This window comes from Ranitomeya variabilis, chromosome 1, assembly GCF_051348905.1.
Source record: "Ranitomeya variabilis isolate aRanVar5 chromosome 1, aRanVar5.hap1, whole genome shotgun sequence".
NCBI lineage: Eukaryota > Metazoa > Chordata > Amphibia > Anura > Dendrobatidae > Ranitomeya > Ranitomeya variabilis.
The window spans coordinates 613,059,383-613,080,486 of record NC_135232.1 but is presented as its reverse complement, the minus strand read 5'-3'; positions in this window follow the sequence as shown (position 1 = coordinate 613,080,486).

Genomic DNA, 21,104 nt, shown 5'->3' with positions numbered 1-21,104 from the left:
CGGCCGGTGAAGCCATACTTACACACACCGGCCGACGCTAGTGCTGCACTTTTAAATCTGGCGCCGAATCTCCTGCCTCCCCGGACCCAACCCGGAAGTGCTCCAGCGACTTCCGGGTTAGACGCGCCGCTCCTCCTTACCATGCGGCGGCTGCTGGATAAGAAGCCGGCCGCTGAGCGCGCGCGTCCTCATGGATCCGGGCGGCCCAGCGGTACCGAACCCGGACCATGGCGACGATCAGACGAGGGGGGAGGCTGCAAACAGTGGCTCCCCCGCCGCTGCTTCTGGCACCGCAGCCCCTGCCGTTCCACCAGAGACTGACGCAGGCGGGTGCATGGCCCAGGAATCCTTTTTTGGACTGCAGGTACTTCGAGGTTCCCATAGAAACAGGAAACCTAAACTGAGGAGGAGAGGGGACCGCCTCCTTTTATTCTGTAGGTTTCCTGTTCCTATGGGCGGATCCCTCTCTCTCATGTGGGGTGCTGTCGTGGCGAAGGGTAAAAAGAACACACAAGTCTCCAGTACCACCAGCCACCACTAGGGGAGCCCAAAAAGCGGATCACAACAGTACCCCCCCCTTAAGGAGGGGGCACCGAACCCTCACAAGAACCGCCAGGGCGACCTGGATGAGCCCTATGAAAGGTACGAACCAAATCCGAGGCATGAACATCAGAGGCAGTTACCCAAGAATTATCTTCCTGACCATAGCCCTTCCATTTAACCAGATACTGGAGTCTCCGCCTGGAAATACGGGAGTCCAAGATCTTCTCTATAACGTACTCCAATTCACCCTCAACCAGCACAGGAGCAGGAGGCTCAGCAGAAGGAACCACCGACACCTCGTATCTCCGCAACAACGACCGATGGAACACATTATGGATAGCGAAAGATGCCGGGAGGTCCAAACGAAAGGAAACAGGGTTAATAATCTCCAAAATCCTATAGGGACCGATGAACCGAGGCTTAAATTTAGGAGAAGAAACCCTCATTGGGACAAAACGGGAAGACAACCACACCAAGTCCCCAACACGAAGGCGAGGACCAACCCGACGCTGGCGGTTAGCAAACCGCTGAGTCCTCTCCTGGGACAAATTCAAATTGTCCACCACTTGTTCCCAAATCCGATACAACCGATCCACCACAGCATCTACTCCAGGACAATCCGAAGACTCCGCCTGACCAGAAGAAAAACGGGGATGAAACCCCGAATTGCAAAAGAAAGGGGAAACCAAAGTGGCCGAACTAGCCCGATTATTAAGAGCAAACTCCGCCAACGGCAAAAAGGCAACCCAATCATCCTGATCCGCAGACACAAAACACCTCAAATACGTCTCCAAAGTCTGATTAGTTCGCTCCGTCTGGCCATTAGTCTGAGGATGGAAGGCAGACGAAAAAGACAAATCAATGCCCAACCTGGCACAGAATGCCCGCCAAAATCTAGAAACGAACTGGGTACCCCTATCAGAAACGATATTTTCAGGAATACCATGCAAGCGAACCACATTTTGAAAAAACAAAGGAACCAACTCAGACGAGGAAGGCAACTTCGGCAATGGCACCAAATGAACCATCTTAGAAAAACGGTCACACACCACCCAGATAACAGACATCCTCTGAGAGACAGGAAGATCAGAAATAAAGTCCATCGAGATGTGCGTCCAAGGCCTCTTCGGAATAGGCAAGGGCAACAACAACCCGCTAGCCCTAGAACAACAAGGCTTGGCCCGAGCACACACATCACAAGACTGCACAAAAACACGCACATCTCGAGACAGAGATGGCCACCAGAAGGATCTAGCCACCAAATCCCTGGTACCAAAAATTCAAGGATGACCCGCCAGCGTAGAAGAATGAACCTCCGAGATGACTCTACTGGTCCAATCATCAGGAACAAACAGTCTACCAGGTGGACAGCGATCAGGTCTATCCGCCTGAAACTCTTGCAAAGCACGTCGCAGATCTGGGGAAATAGCGGATAATATCACCCCATCCTTAAGGATACCTATAGGTTCCGAATCACCAGGGGAATCAGGCTCAAAACTCCTAGAAAGGGCATCTGCCTTCACATTCTTAGAACCTGGTAGATATGAGACCACAAAATTAAACCGAGAGAAAAACAACGACCAGCGCGCCTGTCTAGGATTCAGGCGCCTGGCAGACTCAAGATAAATCAGATTCTTGTGATCAGTCAAAACCACCACCTGATGTCTAGCACCCTCAAGCCAATGACGCCACTCCTCAAATGCCCACTTCATGGCCAAAAGCTCCCGATTACCGACATCATAATTTCTTTCGGCGGCAGAAAATTTTCGAGAAAAGAACGCACAAGGTCTCATCACTGAGCAATCGGAACTTTTCTGCGACAAAACCGCCCCCGCTCCGATCTCGGAAGCATCGACCTCAACCTGAAAGGGGAGAGAGACATCAGGCTGGCGCAACACAGGGGCAGACGAAAAGCGGCGCTTAAGTTCCCGAAAGGCCTACACAGCGGCAGAGGACCAATTGGCAACATCAGCACCCTTCTTAGTCAAATCCGTAAGAGGCTTAGCAACACCAGAAAAACCAGTTATAAATCGACGATAAAAATTAGCAAAGCCCAAGAACTTCTGAAGACCCTTTAGAGAAGTAGGCTGCGTCCAGTCACAAATAGCCCGAACCTTGACAGGGTCCATCTCAACAGAAGAAGGGGAAAAAATGTACCCCAAAAAGGAAATCTTTTGAACCCCAAAAACACACTTAGAACCCTTTACACACAGAGAATTCTCCCGCAAGACCTGAAAAACCCTCCTGTGTCATGAATCCCCAATGGCTAGGGATAGCACAGGACAAGCAAAGTATAACAAATATCGGACGAGCTCTAGGGTGATGGAACCTGGGCTGACCGCTGCCCTACGCCTGACAAACGCAACTAGAGATAGCCAGGGAGCGTTCCTACGTTGGTTCTAGACGCCACGCACCAGCCTAAGAGCTAACTAGTACTGCAGAGAAAACAAGACCTCACTTGCCTCCAGAGGAATTAACCCCAAAGGTATAGTTGCCCCCCACATGTATTGACGGTGAAATGAGAGGAAGGCACACACATAGAGATGATGTATATAGCTTTAGCAAATAGAGGCCCGCTGAAAACTAGAAAGCAGAATGATACAAAAGGGGACTGAGCGGTCAGCAAAAAACCCTAATCAAAAAAACCATCCTGAGATTACAAGAACCCATGTGCCAACTCATGGCACATGGGGAGAACCTCAGTCCACCAGAGCAACCAGCTAGCATAGAGACATTCTAAGCAAGCTGGACCAAAAACCAAACAACTGAAAATCAGCACTTAGCTTATCCTGAAAGATCTGGGAGCAGGTAGGCAGGAACCAAGCAGAGCACATCTGAACACATTGATAGCCGGCAAGGGAAATGACAGAAAGGCCAGGTAAAATAGGAAACACCCAGCCTCTGATGGACAGGTGGAAACCAAAGGCCGCAACCCACCAAAGTCACCCAGTACCAGCAGTAACCACCAGAGGGAGCCCACCAACAGAATCCACAACAGTACCCCCCCCTTGAGGAGGGGTCACCGAACCCTCACGAGAACCCCCAGGGCGATCAGGGTGAGCTCTATGGAAGGCGCGGACCAAATCAGTCGCGTGAACATCGGAGGCGACCACCCAGGAATTATCCTCCTGACCATAACCCTTCCACTTAACCAAATACTGGAGTTTGCGTCTGGAAACACGAGAATCCAAGATCTTTTCAACAACATACTCCAATTCTCCCTCCACCAGCACCGGAGCAGGAGGCTCGACCGAAGGAACAACGGGTACCTCATACCTCCGCAACAACGACCGATGGAACACATTATGAATAGCAAACGATGCAGGGAGATCCAAACGAAAAGATACAGGGTTAAGAATCTCCGAGATCCTATAAGGACCGATGAACCGAGGCTTGAACTTAGGAGAAGAGACCTTCATAGGGACAAAACGAGAAGACAACCACACCAAGTCCCCAACAAGAAGTCGGGGACCCACGCGGCGACGGCGATTAGCAAACTGCTGAGTCTTCTCCTGAGATAACTTCAAATTGTCCACCACCTGATTCCAAATCTGATGTAGCCTGTCCACCACCACGTCCACTCCAGGACAATCCGAAGATTCCCCCTGACCAGAGGAAAAACGAGGATGAAACCCCGAATTACAAAAAAAAGGAGAGACCAACGTGGCAGAACTAGCCCGGTTATTAAGAGCAAATTCGGCCAGTGGCAAAAAAGCAACCCAGTCATCCTGATCAGCAGAAACAAAACACCTCAAATAAGTTTCCAAGGTCTGATTAGTTCGCTCCGTCTGGCCATTCGTCTGAGGATGGAATGCAGACGAGAAAGACAAATCAATGCCCATCTTGGCACAAAACGTCCGCCAAAATCTAGACACAAACTGGGATCCCCTGTCAGAAACGATATTCTCCGGAATCCCATGCAAACGAACCACGTTCTGAAAAAACAAAGGAACCAACTCAGAGGAGGAGGGTAACTTAGGCAAGGGCACCAAATGAACCATCTTAGAAAAGCGGTCACACACAACCCAGATAACGGACATTTTCTGTGAAACCGGGAGATCAGAAATAAAATCCATGGAAATGTGCGTCCAAGGCCTCTTCGGGATGGGCAAAGATAACAACAACCCACTAGCCCGTGAACAGCAAGGCTTAGCTCGAGCACACACTTCACAAGACTGCACAAAGGTACGCACATCCCTAGACAAGGAAGGCCACCAAAAAGACCTGGCCACCAAATCTCTTGTACCAAATATTCCAGGATGACCAGCCAACACAGAAGAATGGACCTCGGAGATGACTCTACTGGTCCAATCATCCGGAACAAACAGTCTTTCTGGTGGACATCGATCCGGTTTATCCACCTGAAACTCCTGCAATGCGCGTCGCAAGTCTGGGGATACGGCGGACAATATTACCCCATCCCTAAGGATACCAGCAGGCCCAGTGTCTCCAGGACAGTCAGGCACAAAACTCCTGGAAAGAGCATCTGCCTTCACATTCTTTGAACCTGGCAGGTATGAAACCACGAAATTGAAACGAGAAAAAAATAATGACGAACGAGCCTGTCTAGGATTCAAACGCCTGGCAGACTCAAGGTAAATGAGATTCTTGTGATCAGTCAAGACCACCACGCGATGTTTAGCACCCTCAAGCCAATGACGCCACTCCTCAAATGCCCACTTCATGGCCAAAAGCTCCCGATTACCCACATCATAATTGCGCTCGGCGGGCGAGAATTTTCTAGAGAAGAAAGCACATGGCTTCATCACCGAGCCATTAGAACTTCTCTGTGACAAAACCGCCCCCGCTCCAATCTCGGAAGCATCAACCTCCACCTGAAAAGGAAGTGAAACATCTGGTTGACACAACACAGGAGCAGAAGAAAACCGGCGCTTAAGTTCCCGAAAGGCCTCCACGGCCGCAGGAGACCAATCAGCAACATCAGCACCCTTTTTAGTCAAATCAGTCAAAGGTTTAACAATACTGGAAAAATTAGCAATGAACCGACGATAAAAATTAGCAAACCCCAAGAACCTCTGAAGGCTCTTAACAGATGTAGGTTGTGTCCAGTCACAAATAGCCTGAACCTTAACGGGATCCATCTCAATAGTAGAAGGAGAAAAAATGTACCCCCAAAAAAGAAATCTTCTGGACTCCGAAGAGACACTTTGAGCCCTTCACAAACAGAGAATTGGCCCGCAAAACCTGAAACACCTTCCTGACCTGTAGAACATGAGACTCCCAGTCATCAGAAAACACCAAAATATCATCCAAATACACAATCATAAACTTATCCAGATATTCACGGAAAATATTGTGCATAAAGGACTGAAAGACTGACGGAGCATTGGAGAGTCCAAAAGGCATTACCAAATACTCAAAATGGCCCTCAGGCGTATTAAATGCGGTTTTCCACTCATCACCCTGTTTTATCCGCACCAGATTATACGCACCACGAAGATCTATTTTAGTGAACCACCTAGCCCCCTTAATGCGAGCAAACAAATCAGTAAATAATGGCAATGGATACTGGTATTTGACTGTAATCTTATTCAGAAGGCGATAATCTATACAAGGCCTCAGGGAACCATCTTTTTTTGCCACGAAAAAAAAACCTGCTCCCAGAGGGGACGAAGATGGACGAATATGTCCCTTTTCCACGGACTCCTTAATATAATTCCGCATAGCAGTATGCTCTGGCAGTGACAGATTAAATAAACGACCCTTAGGGAACTTACTGCCAGGAATCAATTCTATAGCACAGTCACACTCTCTATGAGGAGGGAGCGAATTGAGCTTAGGCTCCTCAAAAACATCCTTATAATCTGACAAAAACGCAGGGATCTCCGAAGGAGTCGATGAAGCGATAGAAATCGGAGGTGCATCATCATGAACCCCCTGACATCCCCAGCTAGTACAGACATTGTTTTCCAGTCCAGGACAGGATTATGAGTTTGTAACCATGGCAGACCAAGCACTAGTACATCATGTAAATTATACAGTACAAGGAAGCGAATCACCTCCTGATGAACGGGAGTCATGCGCATGGTCACTTGTGTCCAATACTGCGGTTTATTCATAGCCAATGGTGTAGAATCAATTCCCTTCAGAGGAATAGGAACTTCCAGAGGTTCTAGACTAAAACCACAGCGTTTAGCAAATAACCAATCCATAAGACTCAGGGCAGCGCCTGAATCCACATAGGCATCGACGGAAATGGAAGACAGTGAAAAAATCAGAGTCACAGACAAAATGAACTTAGACTGCAGAGTATCAATGGCAAAAGATTTATCAACCCTTTTTGTGCGTTTAGAGCATGCTGATATAACATGAGCTGAATCACCACAATAAAAACACAAACCATTTTTCCGCCTATAATTTTGCCGTTCACTTCTGGACTGAATTCTATCACATTGCATAGTCTCAGGTGCCTGTTCAGAAGACACCGCCAACTGGTGCACGGGTTTGCGCTCCCGTAAACGCCGATCAATCTGAATGGCCATAGCCATAGACTCATTCAGACCTGTAGGCGCACTGTCATGAATCCCCAATGGCTAGGGATAGCACAGGACAAGCAAAGTATAACAAATATCGGACGAGCTCTAGGGTGATGGAACCTGGGCTGACCGCTGCCCTACGCCTGACAAACGCAACTAGAGATAGCCAGGGAGCGTTCCTACGTTGGTTCTAGATGCCACGCACCAGCCTAAGAGCTAACTAGTACTGCAGAGAAAACAAGACCTCACTTGCCTCCAGAGGAATTAACCCCAAAGGTATAGTTGCCCCCCACATGTATTGACGGTGAAATGAGAGGAAGGCACACACATAGAGATGATGTATATAGCTTTAGCAAATAGAGGCCCGCTGAAAACTAGAAAGCAGAATGATACAAAAGGGGACTGAGCGGTCAGCAAAAAACCCTAATCAAAAAAACCATCCTGAGATTACAAGAACCCATGTGCCAACTCATGGCACATGGGGAGAACCTCAGTCCACCAGAGCAACCAGCTAGCATAGAGACATTCTAAGCAAGCTGGACCAAAAACCAAACAACTGAAAATCAGCACTTAGCTTATCCTGAAAGATCTGGGAGCAGGTAGGCAGGAACCAAGCAGAGCACATCTGAACACATTGATAGCCGGCAAGGGAAATGACAGAAAGGCCAGGTAAAATAGGAAACACCCAGCCTCTGATGGACAGGTGGAAACCAAAGGCCGCAACCCACCAAAGTCACCCAGTACCAGCAGTAACCACCAGAGGGAGCCCACCAACAGAATCCACAACACTCCTGACCTGCTGAACATGAGACTCCCAGTCCTCAGAAAAAATCAAAATATCGTCCAAATACACAATCATAAATTTATCCAGATATTCACGGAAAATATCATGCATAAAGGACTGAAAAACTGAAGGTGCATTAGAAAGGCCGAAAGGCATTACCAAATACTCAAAGTGGCCCTCAGGCGTATTAAATGCGGTTTTCCACTCATCCCCTTGCTTAATTCGCACCAAATTATACGCCCCACGGAGATCAATCTTGGAGAACCACTTAGCCCCCCTTATGCGAGCAAACAAATCAGTAAGCAGCGGCAACGGATACTGATATTTGACAGTAATTTTATTCAGGAGTCGATAATCAATACAAGGCCTCAGCGAGCCATCCTTTTTAGAGACAAAGAAAAACCCAGCTCCTAAAGGTGATGAAGAAGGACAAATATGTCACTTTTCCAGGGACTCCTTAACATACTCTCGCATGGCAGCATGCTCAGGTACAGATAGGTTAAACAAACGACCCTTTGGAAATTTACTGCCTGGAATCAGATCTATGGCGCAATCACACTCTCTGTGGGGAGGGAGAGAACCAATTTTAGGCTCTTCAAAAATATCCCCAAAATCCGACAAAAATGCCGGAACCTCAGAGGGAATAGATGACGAGATAGAAACCAAAGGTATGTCCCCATGAGCCCCCCGACATCCCCAGCTTAACACAGACATAGTTTTCCAGTCCAGTACTGGGTTATGAGATTGCAACCATGGTAATCCAAGCACTAACACATCATGTAAATTATGCAACACGAGGAAGCGAATCATCTCCTGATGGTCTGGAGTCATACGCATAGTCACTTGCGTCCAGAACTGTGGTCTATTACAAGCCAGAGGTGTAGAATCAATACCCTTCAGAGGTATAGGAACTTCCAGAGGCTCCAAATCAAACCCACAGCGCCTGGCGAAGGACCAATCCATGAGACTCAGAGCAGCGCCAGAGTCCACATAGGCATCCACGGTAATAACTGATAATGAACAAATCAGAGTTACAGACAGAAGAAATTTAGACTGTAAAGTGCCAATAGAAACAGACTTGTCAACCTTCCTAGTACGTTTAGAGCATGCTGATATAACATGCGCGGAATCACCACAGTAGAAGCACAAGCCATTTTTGCGCCTATAATTCTGCCGCTCGCTTCTTGACAGAATTCTGTCACATTGCATTTTCTCTGGCGTCCCTTCAGAAGATACCGCCAAATGGTGCACGGGTTTGCGCTCCCGCAAACGCCGATCAATCTGAATCGCCATTGTGATGGACTCATTCAGACCTGTGGGCGTAGGAAACCCCACCATGACATCCTTAACGGCATCAGAAAGGCCTTCTCTGAAAATTGCCGCTAGGGCACACTCATTCCACTGAGTAAGCACAGACCATTTACGAAATTTTTGGCAGTATATCTCAGCTTCATCTTGCCCTTGAGACAGGGCTATTAAAGCTTTTTCAGCTTGAATCTCCAAATTAGGTTCCTCATACAGCAACCCTAAAGCCAGAAAAAACGCATCCACATTGAGCAACGCAGGATCCCCTGGTGTCAATGAAAATGCCCAATTTTGAGGGTCACCTCGCAGCAAAGAAATCACAATCTTAACCTGCTGAACAGGATCTCCAGAGGAGTGAGGTCTGAGAGAAAGGAATAATTTACAATTACATTTGAAATTCAGAAACCGAGATCTATCTCCGGAAAATACCTCTGGTGTAGGAATCTTAGGTTCAGAAATAGGAGTACGTATAACATAATCTTGTAAATTCTGAACCTTCGTAGCAAGATTATTTAAACCTGCAGCCAAACTCTGAGAGTCCATCCTTAAACCGGAGAGATCAGAGCCATTCAAGGATTAGAAGGAGAGAAAGGCAAGGCTGTAAATAGAGCAGAAATACAACTGAGCCAACTAAGTAGCAAACATGTGAGGAAAAAAAAAAAAAAAAAAATCTACAGACTTCTTTTACTCTCCTTTCTTCTGCCAATTACTTTAACAGTGGCCGGTCATACTGTCATGATTCCCCAATGGCATGGGAACATCAGAAACACAAAATAACAGACTAGCCCTCGGGTGATGGAAACTCAAGCTGACCGTGACCTAAATCTACCACACAACTAACAGTAGCCAGGAAGCATTCCTACGGCTGCCTAGATGCCATGCGCCAGCCAGAGAACTAACTACGCCTGGAAAAGGAAGGAACAGACCTGGCTTACCTCTAGTGAAATTCCCCAAAGATGATAGTAGCCCCCACATATATTAACGGTGAGTTCAGAGGAAAAGACATACACAGTATGAAGGTAGATTTAGCAAAGCGAGGTCCACTTACTAGATAGAGGAAGGATACAAAAGAGGACTTCACGGTCAGCTGAAAAACCCTTTCAAAAACCCATCCTGAAATTACTTTAAGACTCCTGTGTCAACTCATGACACAGGAGTGGCAATTTCAGTCCACAAGAGCTTCCAGTAACAGGAAATGACAAACTGTAAACTGGACAAAAAATACAGAACAAAAAGGACAAGAGTCCACTTAGCTGATCAGCAGACTGGTAGCAGGAACATGCAACTGAAAGACTCAGGTTACAATGATGACCGGCAAGGAAGTGACTGGAGAGCAAGGCTAAATAGGGAACTCCCAAAACTGATGGAAGCAGGTGAGCTGAGGCAGAAAAGAACACACAAGTCTCCAGTACCACCAGCCACCACTAGGGGAGCCCAAAAAGCGGATCACAACACCCGCCCCACCGACTGATCTTCCTCCAGTGACTGCTCCCCGCCCAGACTGTGATCAACCACCGGCCGCCACGCTAGCCCCAGCGACTCCCCACGCCACTGATGGGACACCACCTCTACACCTAGCAACCGAGGGTGTACCGGTGGATGTGAGCCCGGAGGGAGTGATCTTTCGCTGGGACGACTCGAGGAATGGAGTGGGCGGGTCCTATATCGCAGTTCTCACTTGGGAAGAATATAAACTATGTCTAGTGTTGCAATGGAAAGAGAGGAATAGACAGAAAGCCCAATGTGATACATCGATCACTAAAACCCAGCGAGACGACAGTCTCCCAGTGAGATATGGCATAGTGGTGACCTTTCATCTCCAAAGAGGGAGGGGTTTCATTCAGGAATCCGGGCTAGTGCCAAAGGTTCGGGTCGACAGAGATGAAGTGGAATCCCACCTTGTAAAGGGACATCCGGGCCGAAGCTTGCACCCTGGAGATCCAGTGACTTACACCCGTCACTGGGGAGATAAAGGTCGGTGCGCTCAGAACGTTAAGAGGTGCGTGCCATTAACAGCGCCGCCTAGTGTCAAAGAAACGATCCCAACCACCACAGCAGTTGACCCACCGACAACCCCTCAGACTAACACTACCACTGTTGGACTCGCTACTGTGACCAATGCTAAAGCTAACATTTGTACCCAGGCTACCCAAACTTTAATAGCAGCTAATGACTTGAAAATACATGAACAACAAACCCATGACGTCTACTTGGGACCAAACGAAGATCCGGATACTCACCTCCCCAAGCCAGGGAGTGTGCGATATCGGCTGGTGCCTTGGAAAATACTGCTACCTCCAGAACCACCTGAATAAACCTCGAAAAACCGACAAGACTGTAAATAGCTTAAAGACATTGCCTTTTCCTTCTCTTTGCTGCTTAAACCCGTCCAGGGTTATGCCTTAAAGGGATCCTCAGTTCTAAGAGGATTCCAAGTTCTGCACCTGTTTTGCACAAGTTATCATTGCTTTTAAAGAACTGTGGAATCATGGACTGTGCATGGTCACAAACTGTTCCTGTAAATAGTTTGCACCTTCTTAAAGGTGCTTTCTACTGGTTTTACATTGGAGGCTTTTACAGAGACTGCCTCTTAACAGAAACTGCTGTTAATTCTGCTGTAAAATAACTGTGCCTTATAGACCTGAAGAAAAACCCATTGGTGTGGCAGAATTCCGGGTCAGGATTACACGTCTTGTAGCCCACCCAAGACCAACGTTCGGGGGTTTGTCACGGGTCCCTCACATCACGTCATGTCGCCTTTAAATAAATTTGAACACTGATGATGTGATTATTTGGCACTACCTCATTGAGAGACTTGAGTTCGCCCTTAAAGGGATGGTTTACCTAAAGAGTTAAAGTATTACATGGTTAATAGTATGTAGCCGGAAAGTTAGTTGATAACGCACTGTTGAATAAAATAAAGGAGAGTTTGTCATAGAACATCAGCTAGGCGGAGCTGGTACGTAAGGAGAATAGCTGAACAGAAGTGAGAGTCTGTAGCTCCTGGTAGCACGTTTGTAGCATTTTGAGAATAAAGAGTTAAATGATGTACTTTGAATAAAATTGAGGTTTTACGTGAGTAAATTGAAGAAAATGCAGTGAACCCATGGGGGTTAGTAGACAGCCCTGCATGTGTAGCAGAATAAAGAAAATATTAATTTGCACTTTGAGGTTTTACGGTAGTATACCCTTAGAGGGTACTTGCACTTAGTAGATAGTATACCTGTATGGGTAATTATAGTTCATAGCTAGTTAATGACTGTTATTTCTTTAGTTTAAAGTCGTACGCACTATATAAATATGTTCTTGTTTGCAACGTTCAAGTATTCTTACCTCCCATAAAAGTAAGCACTGTTATATTAATTTATTTTATAGCATTTAAAAAAAAAAAATTTTTGCATGTCTTTTGCTAATGTATTGTTGTTTTCTTTTCCCAGTCCGGGAGTACTGGATTTAACGGGGGGCTGTGCAGCGCTCCAGAGTCCTGGTCATTGCAGTAATGTTGTTCTTCCACCAGGGGGAGCGATATTACGTCTGAAGGCAATAAAGGAGATCTGTCCAGGTATCACAAACCACACAACACACTTCACACTCCAGGCCGCCAGGGGGAGCTAGGCTTCTATCTATTAGGGCACTCCTCACAGTTATGTAAAACTGGTGGTTTGGTTAGAAAGTCAGTCAGAACCCGACAGAGTTTGGCAGAAGCTGGCTGGAGCGAGTTCCAGCCAGATCCAGACTGCGGTCTGAGGAGGACAAGGGTCCACGGAGCTGCGCCTGCCCCACGTGCGGCAGCATCCTAGGAAAGAGACCCTAGAAGAGAAGTGTATTGCAGTGAGTGAGAAACGAAGTCATAGCAAAAGGAGAGGAAACCAGAAGGAGTTCTGCTCTGTGAAAGGCTGCCTCCTTCTGGAGCGCAGGAATCCCGGTGGCCAGAGTACCGAGGGAGTAAGGATCTCTATGCTTTACTTCAGAGACTGGCAGGACAGTTAATTCCACGTTAGCTGCCCGACCTTATACCCAGGAGGCACGGTGGCAACTTGTGGGGGCCGGGGCGTTGTAGGGTCCCTGTAAAAAGCCTCAGGCCACCAGTCATACGGGTTTTGTCCTATCCTAACCATCAGGGGGACAGAGAGAAAGAGACTAAAAATCTCCAACAGTTGTGAGGACCTTACCAAGAAGCTCAGCAGGGAGGTACTACAACACCCAGGGGCTAGAGGAAGGCTACTGATTTCCACCTGGATAAGGAGACTCTGGATTTGCCTTCAGACCGGCCGGACTCTGCCTGCCCTGTGGTCTGGTGCCCTGGACTGTGGATGCTGAAGCCTTCACTAAAGGTAAAGAGACTGCAATCTTGTGTCCTCGTTCTTCACTGCGTCTCACACCATTCACCATCTACACTCTGGGAAGCCCTGGGGATACACTTCACCTGTGGGAAGGTATACCATCTAGCTGCCATTGCATCACCCCAGCGGACCCCTAAGCAGCGTCGGTCACCCTGACCAAATACCACAGGTGGCGTCACGAACATTATCAGTGACATCCCCACTGAGAACCGAAGGACCCGGTACCGAGTACCCCATTGCCCTTACATGGGGGCGCTCCATATACACAGATATGATAAACACCCCTTGAGGAAGCTCTTTGCGAAACATACGTTGGAGCGGGGGCTCCCCGGAGGTCTCATGACGTTTCTCATATTCGATTGTGAATCTCCTTTAACTCTCTTCACTGGTAATCATCGGGATTCTTGCACACTAAACCCATGAGGTATTAATATACACTTTATTTGTTATTGTACACCCTGATTACACTTTACTATTATCTAGAACAGGGGCGCACAAATAATTGGTGCAACTTGTGCAGTCGCACAGGGGCCCAAGAGGTAAGGGGGCTCATTTCTACCTCCAAAACAGGTGCAATTTTACATTTTTAGGAACTTTTGGGCTGCAAAGGGTCCGTATATTGTTCTTTCAATATACAGGCAAGAACAATGTTAACGATATTACTCCATATCTGCACATTAATAGTGGTTTTACTGGTGACAGGTTCCATCTAAGCACTTGGTGTTTTAGAAAACCTGAAACTGTTAAAAGATGTTAAGAAGCCTGAGCATCTGAATAGTGTCTTGTTCAATAGGAATAGTCAATTTTTTTTCAGTCGTTTTTTAGGGTGTACCCATTCTCTTAGGGTATGTGCACACATTGTGGATTTGGCTGCAGATCCGCAGCGGATTTGGCCCTGCGGATCTGCAGCAGTTTTCCATGCGGTGTACAGTACCATGTAAACCTATGGAAAACAAAAACCACTGTGCACATGCTGCGGAAAAAAAGTGCGGATTCACAGCTTTTTTTTTTCAGCAGCATGTCAATTCTTTGTGAGGAACTGCAGCATTTCTGCACCCATTGACTTCCATTGTGCCAGACCAATCCGCAGCAAACCCGCAGATGTAAAAAAGATCTGCAGTTTTGCTGCAGTTGTGGATGCGAGAAACGCTGCGGCCTGGGAGGAGAGAAGTGTGTGGGCAGTGACTGTGTGCGTGTCTGTGTGTGCGGGCGGGGTCTGCGTGTCTGGGTCTGTGTCTGTGTGTGGGTCGGCGGGGCTGTGTGTGGGGGTCTGCAGGGCTGTCCGGGAGTCTGCTGGGGCTGTGCGGGGGTCTGCAGGGCTGTCCGGGGGTCTTTGGAGGTCTGCGGGGCTGTCCGGGGGGACTACTGACTGTCCGGGGGTCTGCTGGGGCTGTCAATGTGTGTGAGTGTTAGGCTTCGTCCGATGGGACTACAAGTCCCATCCGTCTATGCCTGCTACAGTGACAGTGATTGACACATCAGCCAATGATGGGACAGTAGTAGTCCCATCACCGGCTAATGTGTTGAATGTAAAAAAAACACCACATACAGTACATATATAGTTGATACTCACCATCTACACCTAATCCCCGAAACCATTGCTCACCTGAAAAAAAAATTAAAATAATAAACCAACAATATGCTCCCTGTGTCTGCCGTTATCCAATTAATACGATTGTCCCACGACGATCTCCCGTGGAGAGCTGTAACACCAGCTGATGCGAACGCTCTCCAGGGGCTCCGGGACATAATGATGGAGGGTATCCTTCCGCACTGTATCCCTCCGCCGCTGTGAGTACAGTAAAGTTCATACTGTCACTTGCGGCACAGCTGCGTGGGAGAATTCTCACACAGCAGTGCCGTAAAGTGAGAGCAATGAACTCATTGAACCCTCGGTGATAACACTGCAGGAGCCATTGTCTCCTGTCAGTGTGTCACTGGAGGCCTATAGAGCGGTCACATCTCCTGATGTCACTGTTCTATAGGGGAGATCGTCGTGGGACACTCGTTATTAATTGAACTACTTCCGACAGGGAGTATACGGTTGGTTTATTATTTTTTTTCCGGCGATCCAGGGCGTTGCAGGAATTAGGCGTGGTTGTAAGTATGGTGAAATTAAGAATACTAAAATACTTTTTTCTGGCTGTGTCTTTTTTTAACTCTTTCACTACTATAGGATTAGTAATGGATAGGTGTCTTATTGACGCCTCTCCATTACTAACCCGGCTTAATGTCACCTTACAATAGCAAGGTGACATTAACCCCTTATTACCCCATATGCCACCGCTATGTGGCAGTGGGAGGAGAGGGGCTAAGTGCCAGAATTGGCGTATCATACAGATGTGCCATTTCTGGGGTAGCTGTGGGCTGGTGTTTGTACCCGTGTGTGGGGGGGGGGCAATATCCATGGCCCCTTCCTAGGCTATGAAAATCAGCCTGCAGCTGTCTGCATAGCCTTTCTGGCTATAAAATATAGGGGGACCCCACGTCATTTTTTTTGGGGGGTCCCCCTATTTTAATAGCCAGTAAAGGCTATGCAGACAGCTGTGGGCTGATATTCATAGCCTGGGAAGGGGCCATGAGTATTACCCCCTTCCCAGGCTACAAATATTGGCCCCCGGCCCCTGGCTTTCCCCCTCTGGCGCAGAAAATTGTGTGGGAGCCCACACCATTTTTTTCCCCGTTTTTTTTAAACATTGTTAATTAATAAACATTGGCCTTGCTATTCTATATCTATAGATATATCCATAGATACACTGCTCAAAAAAATAAAGGGAAAACTTAAACAACAGAATATAACTCCGAGTAAATTAAACTTCTGTGAAATCAAACCATCCACTTAGGAAGCAACACTGTTTGACAATCAATTTCACATGCTGTTGTGCAAATAGAATAGACAACAGATGGAAATTATTGGCAATTATCAAGACCCCCTCAATAAAGGAGTGGTTCTGCAGGTGGGGACCACAGACCACATCTCAGTACCAATGCTTTCTGGCTGATGTTTTGGTCACTTTTGAATGTTGGTTGTGCTTTCACACTCATGGTAGCATGAGATGGACTCTACAACCCACAAAAGTTGCTCAGGTAGTGCAGCTCATCCAGGATGGCACATCAATGTGAGCTGTGGCAAGAAGGTTTGCTATGTCTGTCAGCGTAGTGTCCAGAGGCTGGAGGCGCTACCAGGAGACAAGCCAGTACATCAGGAGACCGGGAGGGGGCCGTAGAGGGCAACAACCCAGCAGCATGACCGCTACCTCAGCCTTTGTGCAAGGAGGAACAGGAGGAGCACTGCTAGAGCCCTGCAAAATGACCTCCAGCAGGCCACAAATGTGCATGTGTCTGCACAGTTAGAAACCGACTCCATGAGGATGGTCTGAGTGCCCATAGCCAACAGATGGGGGTTGTGCTCACAGCTAAACACCGTGCAGGACGATTGGCATTTGCCACAGAACACAAGGATTGGCAAATTCGCCACTGGTGCCCTGTGCTCTTCAAAGATGAAAGCAGGTTCACACTGAGCACATGTGACAGACGTGATAGAGTCTGGAGACACTGTGGAGAGTGATCTACTGTCTGCAACATCCTTCAGCATGACCGGTTTGGCAGTAGGTCATTAATGGTGTGGGGTGGAATTTCTTTGGAGGGCCGCATAGCCCTCCATGTGCTCGCCAGAGGTAGCCTGACTGCCGTTAGGTACCGAGATGAGATCCTCAGACCCCTTGTGAGACCATATGCTGGTGCGTTTGGCCCTGGGTTCCTCCTAATGCAGGACGATGCCAGATCTCATGTGGCTGGAGTGTGTCAGCAGTTCCTGCAAGATGAAGGAATTGAAGCTATGGACTGGCCCGCCCGTTCCCCAGACCTGAATCCGATTGAACACATCTGGGACATCATGTCTCGCACCATCCACCAATGTCACATTGCACTACAGACTGTCCAGGATTTGATGGATGCTTTAGTTCAGGTCTGGGAGGTAATCCCTCAGGAGACCATCCGCCGCCTCATCAGGAGCATGCCCAGGCATTGTAGGGAGATCATACAGGCACGTGGAGGCCACACACTACTGAGCATCATTTCCTTGTCTTGATGCATTTCCACTGAAGTTGGATCAGCCTGTAACTTCATTTTCCACTTTGATTTTGAGCATCATTCTACATCCATACCTCCGTGGGATATTAAAAATGATCTATGTAAATCAAAATTATGTTTTATTGTTCGCAACACTTTCCACTATGTAATGAATAAAGATTTGCTCTGAAATTTTTCATTCAGTGATATCTAGGATGTCGAATTTTAGTGTTCCCTTTATTTTTTTGAGCAGTGTATATCCATAGATATCATCTATCTATAGATCTATTTATCGAACTATCGATATATTTATAGATATATATCTATCGATAGATCTATAGATATGTGGATATATCTTTATCTATCTAACTATCCATACAGTATATCTATCTATAGATCTATCCATCTCATTCCTTCTATCTATCCCATATCTATCTAGCAATCTATCTGTCGATAGGTGGAATGAGATAGATAACAGATCTATAGGTAGATCTACACATAGATCGATAGATATTATTTATAGATCGATCTATCATCTACAGTATCTATCCCGTATCTATCTGTCTATCTGTGTGTGTAATGGAGGGGGGGGGTTGGACAAATGTAAAAGAGGTTGGACAAGAAATGACATCACAAATCTTTTTTTTTTTTGTTTGTTCAATAATAGATCTTTATTTAGCTTTCAAAAACACATATAAAAAGCACCAAAAACGCGTGGATTTTTACCTGCGTTTTCTGCCAAGAGATGCAGATTCAGTGCGGAAAAATCCGCAGACAAATCCGCAATGTGTGCACATACCCTTTGACTCCTCAAAAATATCTCAGTGTTTCTGGCCGTTGTCAGAAACGTCCACTCTTCCAGATGATGCCTCAGAAATCGCTGCGGTTTTCTGGCATTTTGTTCACGCGTAGCGTATGGTTTTGGGATTTCCTGAAGCACTTTTTTGGTTTTGGTTAACATTTTTTCAACGTTTCTGTTCTTGCATCTTGTTATTGTTTTTCTTGCCCCTTTTTTTTTTTTTTTTTTTTTTTTTTTTACATCCATTAAGAACTCAAACTTTTTTTTATAAAAAGATTTTTTTTTGTGAATGATTTGAAAAAAAAAAACCCTTGTGTGAACTGAGTGAGGTTTTCAGTCAGAAATCTCTTCAGGAAATGCTCTTTTGGAGGGAATTTTCTGTCCCTGAAACAGTTAAGAGTTTTTTTTTCCCCATAGCAGCACAAGTAGACTTGCCTTCAGATGACCCCAAAGAGAAGAGTCTAATGGGGTTAGATCGGGAGACTTTGGTGGCCATTGAACTGGCCCTCAATGACCAATCCACTTTCCAGGAAACTGTTCATGTAGGAATGCTTGGACCTGACACCCAAGATGGTGCACCACTACATTATGGGTGTGAGGTCTGAGTATTTCTACATGAACAGTTTCCAGGAAAGTGGATTGGTCATCGTGGGCCAGTCAAATGGCCACCAAGGTCTCCCTATCTGACCCCCTTAGACTTATCTTTGGGGTGATCTGAAGGCAATTGTCTATGCTGTGAAGATACGAGATGTGCAGCATCTGAAACAATGGCTACTGGAAGCCTGTGCTAGCATTTCTTCTGCGGTGTTGCTATCAGTGTGTCAAGAGTGGGAGAAGATGGTTGCATTGACAATCCAACACAATGGGCAGCACCTTGCACACATTTTATAAGTGGTCATAACTTTATTCTTTCATGAGTTATTTACAAGTTTATGTTAAAACCAAGCACACCATTGTTTTTCTTGTGAAATTCTCAGTAAGTTTGATGTGCCACATGACCCTCTTCCCAATGAAAAAAAGTTGGATCCAAAATGGCCGACTTCAAAATGGCCGCCATGGTCACCACCCATCTTGAAAAGTTTTCCCCCTTCCATATACTAATGTGCCACAAACAGGAAGTTGATACCGCCAACCATTCCCATTTTATTTAGGTGTATCTATATAAAAGACCCACCATATATTTCAAACCCCTTCACGATATGCGCCGTACATGTACGGCGCATGTCGTGTCTCCCCCTTTGATGTGGGCTCCCGCGGTGAGCCCACATCTTTCCCGGAACATGTCAGCTGTTTTGAACAGCTGACATGTGCCCGAAACAGTCGAGGGTGGAATTGCGATCCACCTCCGGCTATTAACTCATTAAATGCCGCTCTCAAACTGACAGCGGCAATTAACGTGCTCTTCCAGCCATAGGGCCAGAAATACAAGCATCGTTGACCCGTCACTTTATTGCAGTCCACTGATGGGTTGGCATGACAACCAGAGGTCTCCTACAGACCTCTATGGTTGTCATTGCCAGCTTGCTATGAGCGCCACCCGGTGGTCGGCAGTCATAGCAAGTCAGCTACATACAGGTGATCTGACCATCGCCATGTAGCAGAGCCGATCGAGTTGTGCTAGAAGCTGGCGATTGTGGTGACGCATTAAAGGCTCCTCACGCACAAGAAGAACACACAAATGTACAGATGTGATAAGGCCCAGACTCCCGCAGTTCAATATTCATGTTAGAATCTGGAAAAACACTTACAGTAACCAATTATTTATTTTTTTAATTTTGGAGGCTATTGAAGCATGCCAAAAGTGAAAAAGTGTTTTTTTAAAAAAAAAAAATAATTATATATATATATATATATATATATATATATATATATATATATATATATATATATATATATATATATATATATATATATATATACATATATACACACACACACACACACACACACACTATCTATATAATTGTCTAAGGGTTTTTCTGTCTGTCTGTCCTGGAAATCCCGCATCTCTGATTGGTCGAGGCCGCCTGGCCTCGACCAATCAGCGACGGGCACAGTATCGACGTAGAAATCCCGCGTCTCTGATTGGTCGAAGCCGCCAGGCCTCGACCAATCAGCGACGGGCACGGTATCGACGTAGATGTCATAATGGTTGCCATGGCGACGATGATGTCATAAAGGTTGCCTCGACCAATCAGCGACGGGCACAGTCTCCCGCGAATTCTGCAATCATCATTGTCCATATACTACGGGGACAATCTAGTGTGTAATATATATATATATTGTATATACATATACACATACACATACATACATACATATATACCTTTCGCCCCATTAAAAATAAAACAAAAAACACCCTCAAAGACATATTTGGTATCACTGTGTTCAGATTCGCCCGATCAATAAAAAAAAAAAAAATTAACCTGATCGCTAAACGGCGTAACGAAAAAAAAAAGTCAAAACGCCAGAATTACGTTTTTTTTGGTCGCCGAAACATTGAATTAAAATTGCAATAACGGGCGATCAAAAGAACGTATCTGCACCAAAATGGTATAAAAACAGTCAGCTCGATATGCAAAAAATAAGCCCTCACCCAACCCCAGATCACAAAAAATGGAGACTAGTGATGAGCGAATATACTCGTTACTCAAGATTTCTCGAGCACGCTCGGGGGTCCTCCGAGTATCTTTTAGTGCTCGGAGATTTAGTTTTTCTTGCCGCAGCTGAATGATTTACATCTGTTAGCCAGGCTGAGTACA